The 14,762-nt window shown below is 42.5% G+C and overlaps 1 long non-coding RNA gene across 2 annotated transcripts in view; it reads left to right on the top strand.

Annotated features, from left to right (window-relative positions):
- The window catches only part of LOC311437237, an 85,479-nt gene that overhangs the window by 51,703 nt on the left and 19,014 nt on the right, over positions 1–14,762 (top strand). Inside the window, exon 1 of one of the 2 annotated variants that reach the window (XR_014693385.1) lies at positions 13,697–13,847. The exons of the other annotated variant lie outside the window; for it this stretch is intronic. This is a non-coding gene — a long non-coding RNA (uncharacterized lncRNA). Of the gene's footprint in view, positions 1–13,696; positions 13,848–14,762 lie in introns of those variants that run through there. 2 annotated transcript variants of the gene reach the window in all.

Below are 14,762 nucleotides of genomic sequence, written 5' to 3'. Positions count from 1 at the left end.
TGCTCATCTTTGTATTATTTTTTAATTAATCTATGGTTAACTGAAGCTCCCTCCATAAGTCAATGATTTCCTTTCAATTCTTGTTAAAGATTTTTCATTTTCATAAACTTGCAGCGTGTTGCTCAGAATCCACTAACAGCACACTTTCCTCTCATTATCAAATCAACGAGAAATGGACTCAATGAAGCACAAAGAACAGAAACACGGCACTGACAACCTCCAGGCCCTTCTATCTGCTCCAGACAATCATCTGTCAGACGCACTGCAAGTGAAAACATCTTTTACCACCTTGAAAGCCACAAGGCTAGATCCAATCTTGGTGCAAAGTGCCATACTTCCAATCTGGGACACAAGCAAGATGTCCTGATTTACCCCAGCTATATAGTTGATGGTTCCTATTCTCTAGCTAAGGAAACAGCTGCTGGTAAAACTGCAGCTCAAACAGGAATTGTAGGATTTTTCTGTGACTGAATGTATTTCTAAACACAAGTTTTCCATCCTTTTTTTTTTTTTTTTTTTGGCAAGCAGTAATACTGAAGTCAGTTCTTCAGGGGAAGCTGGCATTGAGGACGCCTGCTTGCGCTTCTGTGCGCCACAGTGCTCAGCATGTCTTAGCACTGTTACTTAGTAAAGCTCTGATCACACTGTGGTTCAGTTTACAAGTCTTTGGCAAACTGAAAACAGTCTTAAAAATCCCAAGATTTTCTGATCATGTTTGCTTTAAAAAGAGATGAATAGATTACACAAAACAGAGTGATGAGCACGCCTACTTACTCTTGTCGGTGGCATGAGAAGAAAATCACTATTTAGTCAATGGAAGAAGATTCAGGACATAATGGATTTTTAGCTAGTTCATCAGAGTGACCATGTGCACAGCAAGATCTGTGAGCTGCACACTCTAGTACTAGGTCCAATTAAATATAGGATCCTTTATGGCTTAAACCCATGCTCATTATGCACATGTATTACATTAAACCTTTTCTTCCCCCTTTTCTCCAGTTACCCTTCTGTGCATTTTGGTCTAAATTTTCAGAAAATTGCATGCCCAGTTCCTACAATTATGCATGTAATCAATTAACTATTTATGTCTACAACAACTGTGACCAGGTATGCAAATCGCCAAGCGGCTTTTGCCATTTTTCAATAATTTAGACCTTTGTCATTTATTCATCCACTTTTGTTTGAAACAGTAAGTTCATGGAAATTTAGCTCATTTGAAACATATGCGTAGATCCATATGAACTGCCCAAAAGCATCACAAAGAGAAAGGATAACCTTGTTGTTAAGGCAGGAGAGCGCGAAATCTGGTTTCCATTCCGAGTTCTGCCACACATTTCCTGTGTAACCTTGGGCAAGTCATGAACTGTAACCTATCTAAGTGTGGCTGACCTACATGTAAAGCAGACAGAGCAATCTTTACTTCACAGGGTTATTGAGATGTTTCATTTGTTAGTGCATATGAAAAACATTGAAACAAGTAAGTGGAAGGTGCTACAGAAGTATAAACTATCATTAAGGATATTAAATATGTGACAGTAACAAACATGAGACGTGATCAGGACTCAATCGTAAAACAGTGGGTAAAGGGGCAAACGTGGCCATTGAGAATGGAGCAAAGAAAATGGCAAACAAATTCAAGTTAGAACATGAATGAGAACCAAACAGTAATGGTGAGCATGAGCAGGCATGTGAGTAATTAACCTTTATACTGCAATTTTTACTGTCCTACTTGGTCTTGCCCTTTTACAAAAGCCTGCAGTGTCCGAAGACATTTGAGAAGCACTGAGCTAGTTAATTTGGCACTGACCATCTCACGGTCTGTTTGATCAGCATGAATTGTTCTTCATTAATCAGGATAATTCTGACAGTGATATTCATGCCATGTATTGGCCAAAAGCTGGTGGAGAGCATTGTGGTGTTAAACTGACTAGCATAGCCGTGCTCAGTTATAGGAAAATACGCCCTCTTTGTTTCCTTATTCACCAGAACAACTATAAAGTCAATTCTGTTGCTGTGGTTCCTTTCTTATTTTTAGATAAAATGCAGTTAGATTTGCACATCACTTCACTAAATGCTTGGGGTATGGCCTTATGGGACCCATATAAATCATGACATATTCCATGAGAATACATCTCCTTTTAAAAATTACCTCATTTTGTAGCTGACCTATATATGGCACTCACACTCACATTAGGAGTCTAGAGTAGACTGATTGCAGTATCTGGCCCAAATTTATGACCTAATACAGCAAAATGCTCTGTATCCCTCAGATCCAACTGGGATAAAATGTTACATGTTGGGCCCCATGTAGCCAGTTTCCATTTTGATTAACAAAACCTCTCCTAGGGAGAAATGAAACAAAGCTTTTGACAAAATATTGATGATTGTATCGCTTTACCTTGGTAAAACACTTTGATGAGTCTTCATTTCATGGTGATACTGTCTAGGAGGATTTGAAAGTGAGAGTTAAAACCAAACATGGAATGAATGAAGAAAATTCTAGTACGTTAGGGTTTTCTGAGCTTCAGGCAAATGTTTTAAAGTATGCCTTGATTTGTACCTCTAAAGTGATTGTCATCCTGTGAGTCTGTACATTCAATCTGCAACTGGAAAAGCAAGCCCCCTGGCAGTATGCTTCAATCTGCTATCAAGGGCTTTGTACTTCCAACATAGCGCATTTACGTGTCCACAAACAAAGTTTGAGAAGCTCTGCTCTATAGAAAGTGCCCAGAGGTTCTGGAAAGTATGCTATCTGTGAAACTTAGCTGAGGAGCTCATCAGCAAGAGCTGACTACCAGCAGTGTTACCTTCTGCTTGCCCACTACAGTCCTTGCCTTCCAACAGTTTGCTTTCTGCCCCAAAAATTTCATGAATGACCCGAGAGGACCCAGCTAACCTAGACAAGCTTTCACGTGAACTCTTCTCCATGTTTAGCATAGTTGTTTCTCTTAGTTCATCATTGAGGCAGCTCAAACCACAGCACCTCTCTGACATGTCCAGGCTGGGCACTGGGGACCGTAGGGAAACCACTGCACCAGGCTGCGATTTGCCTGGTGTGCTCCTGGGGCTGTGGGAAGGGGGCAGCGGAGCCTCCCCCTTCATCGTGGCCACCTCCTGCGCTGCTGTGCTCCTTTGCATCAGCAGAAAAGCCACCCATTAACAATTCCAATTAACAGCATGCAAATAACAAGAGATTGGTCTGATGAGCTGCTGTGACCTTCTGCAGTGCGTCAGCCCTCTGCATTCCCTGGAATTCATCCCTACCTGACCTGGGCCATATCTTTTGGAAAAAGATATAATCTTGATTTAAAATTTTCCAATGAGGGAAAATAGACTATAAACTTTGGGAGATTGTTTCAATGGCTAATTAAACTCAATTAAAAAATCAATGAAGATCACAAGGGAGCTTCACGGGGGTCCTTAACGGCTACAGAGAAAGAGCACAGTTTACCATTTTTATATGTTAATTGCACCTGTGTTAAGTGGATTTTTTTAATCACTGATTGCACTACAAAAGCACACTGACTATAGGTATTTGTCGTGGTTTAACCCGGCTGGCAGCTAAACACCACGCAGCCGTTCGCTCACCCTCCCCCCTCCCTCTCTGGGACGGGGGAGAGAAATGGAAAGTGAAGCCCGTGAGTTGAGATGAAGACAGTTTAATAAGACAGGAAAATAATAATAATAATAATAATAATAATAATAATAATAATAATACAATGATGATAATAGTACTACTACTAATAATATGTACAAACAAGTGATGCACAATGCAATTGCTCACCACCCGCTGACCGATGCCCAGCTTAACCCCGAGCAGTCCGGCCCCCTCCCCCCGGCTAGCCACCCCTATATATTGTTTAGCATGACGTCAGATGGTATGGAATACCCCTTTGGCTAGTTTGGGTCACCTGTCCTGGGTCTGTCCCCTCCCAGCTCTTACTGCACCCCCCCAGCCTGCCCGTTGGCAGGACAGAGCAAAGGCTGAGATGTCCTTGGCTTAGTATAAGCACTGCTCTGCAACAATTAAAGCATCGGGGTGTTATCAGCACTCTTCTCATTCTAAGCCAAAACACAGCATTCCACCAGCTACTAGGAAGAAAATTAATTCTGTGCTAACTGAAACCAGGACATCTATCCACCCCTTATTCCATACCATTTATGTCATGCTCAGGTTACACTCTTTTCCATACATTCTAATTAGTCACCTATAGTAATCATGGTAGTGATAACATACAGTATAATATACTATTTAACATGGTGCAATTCAGTTCATGGGCTATTCTCACCCAGTATTAAATCTCCTTGAGGTACACACCGGACCTCTCCGTTCTTTTGCATCACCCACCAAGTATATCCAGGTCCCTGAGCGAAAACAATTCCACGAATAGGTTTGCCTTTTCCTGAGGCAGGAGTAGCCCAGACTGTTTTACCCAGCATATTTTTTACATGCACTACAGGAACTTTATCCCCATCTACAGTACGTAACAGGTTTGATTGGGCAGGTCCAGCTCGGTTGGTAGATCCCCTAGTATTGACTAACCAGGTGGCCTTTGCCAAATGCGTATCCCAGTTTTTGAACGTCCCAGCGCCCATTGCTTTCAAGGTAGTCTTTAACAGGCCATTGTATCGTTCAACTTTCCCGGAGGCTGGTGCATGATAGGGGATGTGATACACCCATTCAATACCATGTTCTTTGGCCCAAGTGTCTATAAGGTTGTTTCGGAAGTGAGTCCCATTGTCTGATTCTATTCTTTCTGGGGTGCCATGTCGCCATAGGACTTGCTTTTCAAGGCCCAGGATGGTGTTCCGGGCGGTAGCATGAGGCACAGGATATGTTTCCAGCCATCCGGTGGTTGCTTCCACCATTGTAAGTACGTGGCGCTTGCCATTGCGAGTTTGAGGGAGTGTGATGTAATCAATCTGCCAGGCCTCTCCATATTTATATTTCAGCCATCGTCCTCCATACCAAAGAGGCTTTGACCGTTTGGCTTGCTTGATTGCAGCACATGTTTCACAGTCATGAATAACCTGTGCTATAGCGTCCATGGTCAAGTCCACCCCTCGATCACGAGCCCATCTGTATGTTGCATCTCTACCTTGATGGCCTGAGGTGTCATGGGCCCATCGGGCTATAAATAATTCACCTTTATGCTGCCAATCCAGGTCCACCTGAGCTACTTCAATCTTAGCAGCCTGATCCACCTGCTGGTTGTTTTGATGTTCTTCAGTAGCCCGATTCTTGGGCACATGAGCATCTACGTGGCGTACTTTCACAGCCAGGTTCTCTACCCGAGCAGCAATATCTTGCCACAATGCAGCAGCCCAGATAGGTTTGCCCCTACGCTGCCAGTTGTTTTGCTTCCATTGCTGTAACCATCCCCACAGGGCATTTGCTACCATCCATGAATCGGTGTAGAGATAGAGAACTGGCCATTTTTCTCGTTCAGCAATGTCTAAAGCCAGCTGAATGGCTTTCACTTCTGCAAACTGACTCGATTCACCTTCTCCCTCAGCAGCTTCTGCAACTCGTCGCGTAGGACTCCATACAGCAGCTTTCCATCTCCGATGCTTCCCCACAATACGACAGGACCCATCAGTGAACAGGGCATATTTCTTTTCATTCTCTGGCAACTGGTTGTACAGTGGGGCTTCTTCAGCACGACCCACCTCCTCCTCTGATGATATCCCAAAGTATTTGCCTTCTGGCCAGTCCATGATCACTTCCAATATTCCTGGGCGACTGGGGTTTCCTATTCGAGCCCGCTGAGTAATCAGTGCAACCCACTTGCTCCATGTAGCATCAGTTGCATGATGCGTAGAGGGGACCCTTCCCTTGAACATCCAGCCTAGTACCGGTAATCGGGGTGCTAGGAGGAGCTGCGCTTCAGTACCGACCACCTCCGAAGCAGATCGAACTCCTTCATATGCTGCCAATATCTCCTTTTCAGTTGGAGTATAGCGGGCCTCAGATCCTCTGTATCCCCGACTCCAAAACCCCAGAGGCCGACCTCGAGTTTCCCCAGGTTCTTTCTGCCAGAGGCTCCAGGTGGGGCCGTTCTCCCCGGCTGCAGTGTAGAGCACATTTTGAGGGAGAAGGGAGAGTGATCAAGGAGGGTACAGGGGTGGTGAAGGAGAAAGGGAGAGTGATCAAGTAAGAAAAATTATCTTCCCCTTTCCCCTCCACAGATTGACTCCCTAATGAAAAAAGGCAACAGATACAATTGCTAATAGTTTCCAAAATACAGTTTCCAAAGTATAGAATCGAAGATGTTACTGAGTACAAATACCAGGTTAGAGTCATGGCCAGATATTTCATCATCTCATAAGCCACTGATACAACACACAGTACCATAATGGTCTGAAACCAGGGCCCGGAGAGGATAAACAACATGACAGAGAGCACATACGGAAAATAACGTGCTATAATACTCAATTTGGAAAACAGGCGCAGCACAGTTGAGATTAAAGCAATCAGCATTATGACAAGTGACTATTAAGCAGGTCTAATACTTATACCAATTTTAGTTTAACACACTCTGGTCAGATCTGCCGTTATCTCAACCTTTCGAGCCCCACGTTGGGCGCCAAAAAGACTGTCGTGGTTTAACCCGGCTGGCAGCTAAACACCACGCAGCCGTTCGCTCACCCTCCCCCCTCCCTCTCTGGGACGGGGGAGAGAAATGGAAAGTGAAGCTCGTGAGTTGAGATGAAGACAGTTTAATAAGACAGGAAAATAATAATAATAATAATAATAATAATAATAATAATAATAATACAATGATGATAATAGTACTACTACTAATAATATGTACAAACAAGTGATGCACAATGCAATTGCTCACCACCCGCTGACCGATGCCCAGCTTAACCCCGAGCAGTCCGGCCCCCTCCCCCCGGCTAGCCACCCCTATATATTGTTTAGCATGACGTCAGATGGTATGGAATACCCCTTTGGCTAGTTTGGGTCACCTGTCCTGGGTCTGTCCCCTCCCAGCTCTTACTGCACCCCCCCAGCCTGCCCGTTGGCAGGACAGAGCAAAGGCTGAGATGTCCTTGGCTTAGTATAAGCACTGCTCTGCAACAATTAAAGCATCGGGGTGTTATCAGCACTCTTCTCATTCTAAGCCAAAACACAGCATTCCACCAGCTACTAGGAAGAAAATTAATTCTGTGCTAACTGAAACCAGGACAGTATTAGGCCAGCAGATTGATTAAACGAGTTACTATTCCTTTACATGTGAAGTGTTTATTAAATCTATTAGACTTTACCTGAAAAAAAATTAGATATTAGGTGTGTAGAGTGGGAGCAGTTTCACCACACTTTAGCTGGTCTTCATTATATCTGAGCTAGTCAATGGAAAAAAAATGGGCACTTCTAGAGCATGATTCATTTGATCTGAGGCATACACCTACCTTACATTTAGACAGATGTATTGTATTTGTAGTATGTATGGCAGTTAAGAAAACATGAGCTCCAGCCCTAATTCTGAGCAGCCAGGAAAAGGCCAGATGACACAGTTCTACCTGATGGAAAATGATCTGTGAACAGCAGGGTGGAGGGAGGGGGTCTTCAGCTCAAATCCACAGAGTCACCCCTGCCATTTCTGGCCCCTAGAGTGCTGCAGAGAAATGTCCTGGAGCTGTCTCACTGCTTGTAAGTGCTGACCCCAGAAAGGATGTCAGCTGTTACTTACTATTGGCACTGAGGTCCCGGCATCCATAATTCCATCACTTTAGGGATTTTACTCAGGACCAACTGTAGTCTAGTCCCACTGATTGCATGTAAATTAGGTAGTCCTGGAGTTGGGAAGGATCTTATGATTTAGATGGACCCGAAAGGAGTCAAATGTATGTGCTCTGTGATGTGAACCAAAGCACAACAAGGGGAACAACAGGGAAATTCACTTCAGAAGCATACTCCAGGGCTGTACAGCAGTGTTACTGTAGGGACAACCCAAACATTTATCCTTCATGACAAAAAAATTGTGTGGATCTGTGCTCAGCACCTGGGGCAAATCTCTATTAGTAGTCATTATCTTCTCCATCCCAGCCCATAGTCTGAGACACTCGGTTACACATTCCCAGAGCCAGATAAAGTACTCTGCTCCTTTTTCTATCTTGGGATGTGTGGTTGCTGACTTCTGTTAACTACAGCTAGTATGTTCAGAACCACAACGCTCACCAGCTTTGGACAAAAGTGCCTGGGGAGCAGGCATTTGCCTGGGTTTCAAACCATGCTTTAGCTACTGCATTTTGAACAAATATTTAATTATCTGTGTTTCTTTCTAACCTGAATCCCTGATTAAGTTTACAGATCAGATTGGCTTGGTCAAAAACAGATGTCCAGAAAATGTAGGCATTGTAATCCTTTCTCTTTCTTCGTACAAATTCTCTGCTTCAGCACTGCAGAAATACCCAATTCCCTTTCTGCTTGGGCTTTTGTAAACCTACAGGCTTTAAAAGCATTTGTCACTTTACAGTTTGATCTTGAGTAGAATTTCTTCCATCACTAGGGGAGATGACTGGGAATAAAGTTCCCTAAACTGCAAGTTCCTTAGAGAAAAGCTCCATCTTTCATTCTTCCCTAAGTGTTGTTTTCATCTACAGGTTCTATAGAGTTAATTGTAATAAAGCAGAGTTACAAAGGTGGAAACTTAAGAGGTCAGATGAGAAACAACAGCTTTCATCAATGTCTGGGGTCATCACTGGAATGCAAGAAGATCATTTCATTTGTAGGAGACTCGATAATTGTAGGAGGAATATCATCTACCCCCCTTCTTTACCCTCTGAAGAAATTATCTAATAGTTTCCAATCAAGATAGCTTTTAAGAGGATTTGGTTTTGATTGAGTCATCATCTCAGAATACGGAAAAATATTTTACTCTTAAATTGTAATTTTCATTAGTCATCCAATGCCAACTGAAATTCACACTGTTCCTCAACCAACATATGCTTCTTATATTTTCTCTCTTTGATATATGTCTAATCAAATAAATAGGCAAAAATAATAATTTGCTGTACTTTTAACACAAGATCCAAAAAGTTTCCTAGGAGAAGCTGGATTTAATTTCCAGACAGGGAAGCTGAGGCAGAGGGAGCTCTAGGGCTTTGCTTGGGATCACACAAGAGGCCAGCAATTGACCCAGGAATAAAATCCAAGTGTGCTGGTTAATTTCTTCATGCAGTCCCCTAACCAATACTACCACCCCAATCCCTTCTCTCTACAGCCATATCTGATTTCTACACGTTGGGGAAGTGTAATTTTGGTGCAAGGTTGCAAAGCAAAGCAAGTCATCTTTCCTGAACCCACTGAATTTAGGAGCTCTGCACTATTTCGCTGCTAAGTGCGTGGTGTGTTTATTCCACTTGTCAGTTCCTGCCACGGAAACAGTTCTCTGATGAACCTCGGTGCCTGTGATGTCAGCTGTCAAAAGACCAGGCCGTTGCAAAGACGAAGAATGTGGTTTAACATGGCAAAAACGTTCAGCTCTTTGTGTGACAAACCCAACCGAGGGAGATTGTCTTCCCTCACCAGGCTTTTCAAGAGCCGGCGGTGTGGCAGCAGGTATTTGTTAACATCTCTAAAGGGCGGCTCCTTGATGCACAGCTGCAAAGGTAGCATTCAGAGCACTTGGCTGACCCAAGCAGGAAGGGGCTGTTCCGTTTAACGAGGCCAAGGCCCAGCTACAAAGAAGTGATAATGGAGATGCCATTGACGACAGGGATACTTGCAGAAGCCAAAGAGATTCCTCCTTTTGTCTCCAGACTGGTCACAATTCATTCACACGTAGCAACAATTGCCTAGTGCCTGAAGGAAATGCAGAGAGCTGAGTCTCAGGTAGCATGAACTAAGGATCTTTTTGTTCATGCAGAAGAGAAATATGCCCGTTGCAAGTCCACATACATAGCTGTTTGTTTTGTTCTGGATATTTTGGTTTTTGTTTAAATAGAATTGGGCAAATACTTTCTCTACTTCCTCCCACAAAAACGCCTTGGGATCTTTCTGCAGATCCCAGACATCAAGTTGTTGCCTTTTTCATTCGGTCTAAAAGACGTCTATATTTTTCTCCTCCCCAATTAGATAATCTTTATTTTTCATTCATCTCAGGTCTAGCTGCGTCACTTTGACCTCTCTGTGAGGCCTGGGTAAATCCTGAAGATGCTGGGCCACAATTCTTAAGAAGGAAACTTCAAGTTCTTTCCGCTTCACTTCCCCTTCACATGTCTGAGGCAGTTAACGTTGCTGCCCCATAGTCTGCGTGGCAGGAGCTGTGTGCTAGCTGTGGCACCTATTGTCTGCATTTTTCCTCTCGTTAGTCTCCTTGACCTTTCATTGTCTTACTCCTGCAGTGTCAGGTCAGACTTAGTGTAGGTCTCCCTTCACTAAGGACCCCTTTCCTTTCGTGGATCACTAAGCAGGACAATTGCTCTATCCATCTTTTCAGGGCCTATTGTCGAGCCCCCCCTGAGCTGAGAAAGGTTTGATTCACTGGGAAACCATTTTGGTCAAAGGGAAGCCTGACTATGTGTCCTTTTAGGAACTCTGTCTTAATCACTGACTTTTTTATCTGGGATATGAAGAGGATTCAGGAGATCAAAAGGTTTGGGAGTACATGGGTTTGACCACATTTTTCCTAGAAAGAATGGGAAACCTCCACTGAAAAATGAGCTCCGTTACAATGGGCAAACAAGAAGGAAAGCCACATAGTGTTCCCAGAGCATTCTGAATCATCAGACCTTCAATAGCTTCCATAGAGAAGGGAAAAAGTAAACAGAAAATGTAAATGGAATGTAATAATTAATGGACCTGAAGAAACAGACTCATTTGATTTGCGCATAATTGGCGCCTTTTAAAAAAAGATAAGTCAAAAGAAATTGACAGAGCAGATGGAGAAGACTGACGACTGAAGTTCAGTTTGGCTGAGCATGCCATGGACATGGATGTGGTTACTCAGAATTAGTAGCTTGCATCACCTTGATGAGTGTACACAAAACATTCAATGGCCCTCATGTTCTTCCAGGAGCAGGAAAAGTTACGGAGATCTTACTGGAGCATCACAGTGGATCTATGCTGGGTTTGAAGGTCCTGATTTTGTCACCAGGTATACATGTTCAGCCACATACATGCTAATGCTTTGAAAAGTTCTTCCTGCGTGGAAACCCTGACCATTATTTGCAATGACTGAGCCTTACAGAATACAATCATGAAATTTCACTTAATTTCCAAGGAAGTTAACCAGCAGCAAACATTCCCATTCAGGCAATTTCTTGAAGTACGGATGTAGGTGCCTCTTTAGGTACACAAAATAAAAGTATTTGGTTCAAGGACTAAACAAAAACCAGGAAGAATGCAAACACTTTCTTTCCTGCAACCTAGCTAAAATCCTTTTACCTACTGCTATGCCAAAATGCTTTTTAAAATGAAAGTTGCACCCTTCCTTCAGCCAGCCCTTACCTCTGCACAGGGACAGCTCAGGCCTTTTCAGAAGGCAAAGCTGAATATTGCTGTGTAAGGTTACAGAAAGGAAGAGGGTGGGTGTTGGAATGGGAGGCAAGCAAAGGGAGGAACTTGGACAGAAAGTCTGGGAGAGCAAGACTTGTGTTCCTGTTATCAATAAAATGGAAGAAAAAAAAAAAAAAAAAGCAGAAGCCAGGACCTCAACTTTTCCCTTTGACCTAAGCAGAGTCAAGAGGGAGCCAGGCTACTTTGACTTTCTCCAGCCATCTACTTTACCTGGGTATTATCTGTATTTCTCCTTACTTTTTAATTCTTTTTAACATGAACAGATAAGGATTCTGCTTTGGAAAGCACCCTGATTTTGGCACGCTTGTGTTTAACAGATCTTTTCCTGAGTCAAATTAAAAGTCACCTGCACATAATGAGTGCCTATGAACTAGCTTTTGGATGAGGAGCCACAGCTGGCTTCAAACAAGGTCAAATTTTCAGATTAAACCTTTGTTCTCCAACAAGAAAGGGGGGAAATAAGCCTCAAAGAAAAAACAAATAAACAAAAACTAGAAAATTCAGATTAAAAGAAAAAATTATTTCCAGCTATGAAGTGGAGAAAGTGATAGTATCAACATCTCTGAAAAGTTTCAGGTAGAGATAAGTGTAGAATTGAATGAGATGAGAACCATCCCTGTTTGCTGTAATGTAATTTCTGAACCTGACATTTCTTGGTTGGAAAACAGACATAATCCTTGTGATATTTACATTAAGTATGACCAAGAGAACTATTTTTCTTGTTTGTTTACTGGCATATATTGTCACTGAAGGGCCAGAAATATCTACAATCATGTCTGTGCCACCTTAATTTTCCCCCTGCCATTTGACTTCCCAGTGTCAACTGATCACAATGTCAGCAGTGCCACTTTCTGTCAACACTATCAGGTAGAGGTGTCCAGGATATTAAATATGCTTGCATTTGTATACAAGAGGAAGGGAAAAAGTGATCCAAGCATTTCCTGGCCTGTAGAAACACCTGAATTGTGCTTCAGTGGAATTGCAGCTGACTTGTTGACAAAGTTCTGCATCAGAAGAGTCTTTAGCCCTGATCCTTAATGACACTAAGTATCTGTTTTCTATTAACAAGTGCCAAACTTATGAGGGGGAAAGAAGTGATCAGAGAATGAAAGCATTAGTGTAATTGCAGAGCTGGTGCAATCAGCAGAGCTGCAGTTTCAGAGCTCCCAAAGGCAGAGAGCAAGTGCCCTGGGATAGATTTCAGTTACGTCAGGGAAGTGCAATCTCATGCGGTTAGGCTCTTTTAGAAAACTGTTGAGTTTTGTGTACCCTTCAAGCTTGATAAAAAGGTTTTGCTGAATATGTCTAAGGATCTAACCATCATAGATTTGGAGTATGCAGAAAAGCCACCAACTTTCACCTGGTATTCTACTACAGAAGATAATTTCTCTCTACACATTTTTGGTTATATGACAGGAATCTGATCCAGAGCCTGGAACTGTGGTGTGTCTCACATGGTTAAAAAAGTTAGGTCAAAAAACATCCTAGAGGAAATATCTTGTAAAGAGTGTGACAGAGGAATGGTTTTCCTTGAATCTGGTGACTAACATTAAGGCTATTGATAGCGGTTTCCTTCTGTATCCACGTAGGAGGTTTGCCACCCATGCTAATGTTACTCCTTCAATTTACCCATCAGCAGAGCATTGTCCTAATTTGTCCACTTTGGGCAAAACCAACTAGATTATTTCAATCCAAGCCTGCATTACATGGCAGCCTACAGGGAAATCATGTCTACCTTTTCAAAAGGTCACGTGTGTCATGTTCCCTGCATTTTTTGAGAGATCCCATATTGCTTACTATTCTTTGAGTCTTAGAGCATAGCTTGGGTGGGCTGTCACTCTCCTTACCTGTGAAAGCAGCACATTGTCCCTACATATCCGCTAAACTCAGTGTTTCTTGATGAGCTGACTTTGGTAAAATTCAATTGATTATGGACTTCAGGAGAAATGAATTACCCTGATTGAGAATTAGATCAAGAATTTAATTTAGCACAGATAAGTTTCATGTGATTTGGAAATTCCCATACTGACTTCTCTGTCAGTAGATGGGTGGGGGCAGAACCTCCAGCAAACTAATGGTAAAAGCAGGAAGGTCACCTCGTCCATTAGCACATCTGGATCAGAAAGAGGATGATTTACTATCCCCACCCCAAACTCCCATTGAAATGAACAATCCCATTCCCTACAAAGGACTAGTGCCTCTGCTGCATATTTAACCAGAATGGTAATATGGGCAGTTGCATAGCTGAAGATCTAAGAGCTGTAATATGATTGAGCTAATTGCTTCCAGAGGGCAAGAAACAGAAAAATGCTGTAAAAAGGTATGTAATATTTGAAATTAAGGTTTTCCCTCAAATAATGCTGCTTATAGAGCTTTTAATGCCAGATGGAACACAAATTGTTAACTGGCCTTTCTTGTAAGCATCCACGGTTTTTGTCTTTTGTTAAATCTTAATCTCCGTGTATTGGTTCATGCTAATAGCTTCTGCAGTAAAATGCAGTACGTACAGGTGGGCAAAATGTCTGCGCGTTCTGAGTAATCAGTTACAGTTCATTACTAGCTGTTGATGATGTATTTGACTTTGTAATTTTCTAATACTGAGACACTGAGTAATTACAAATCTGTATTAACATTTCTTCTGTAACAGCTTGATCAGTAGTTGGTTAAAGGAAAGATTCCCATTAACTTTAGTGGTCTATGAATCAAGCTCTTGATATATATAGAAGGCCCCTGAAAACAAAGTTTTATTTTTTAATGTATTGTCTCATTTGTTGAATAGCGTGGCTTACTGCCCAGTGTTATGGCTGTTCACAATGACTATTCTTCCCACCCATTCTCCTTCTCCTCCTTCCATTAATCAGTGATGGGTTGAATTCAAATGTTTTGGAAGTTCAGTCTGGTTTTGATGTGATGGTACATAAAAATATCTACAAAGTAGTTATTAGGGTGCTTGGTGTGGCTGCATTTGTCCTGGGGAAACCTCCCCCTCCTCTCTGAGAGCAGCAGCACATTTTGTGGGAAGGCTGGCAGCTCTACAAGGTCCTCTTTGAGGCGGGCTCCACTCCCTCTGCCCCAGTGGTATATCCATCATTTTTGGTTTTCCTTTCCAAAATGCTTTTCACAAAAGTCACTTCCTTGTTTCACATTACTCCATGCTTTGTGAATTCAGACTGGAACATGCTGTGAGCCAGATCCATATCTGGTGCAAATCAGCATCATCCTGCTGCTCTCAGTG

Source organism: Aythya ferina (assembly GCF_964211825.1).
Source record: "Aythya ferina genome assembly, chromosome: 5".
Taxonomy (NCBI): domain Eukaryota; kingdom Metazoa; phylum Chordata; class Aves; order Anseriformes; family Anatidae; genus Aythya; species Aythya ferina.
This window is presented reverse-complemented; position numbering and strand designations above follow the sequence as displayed.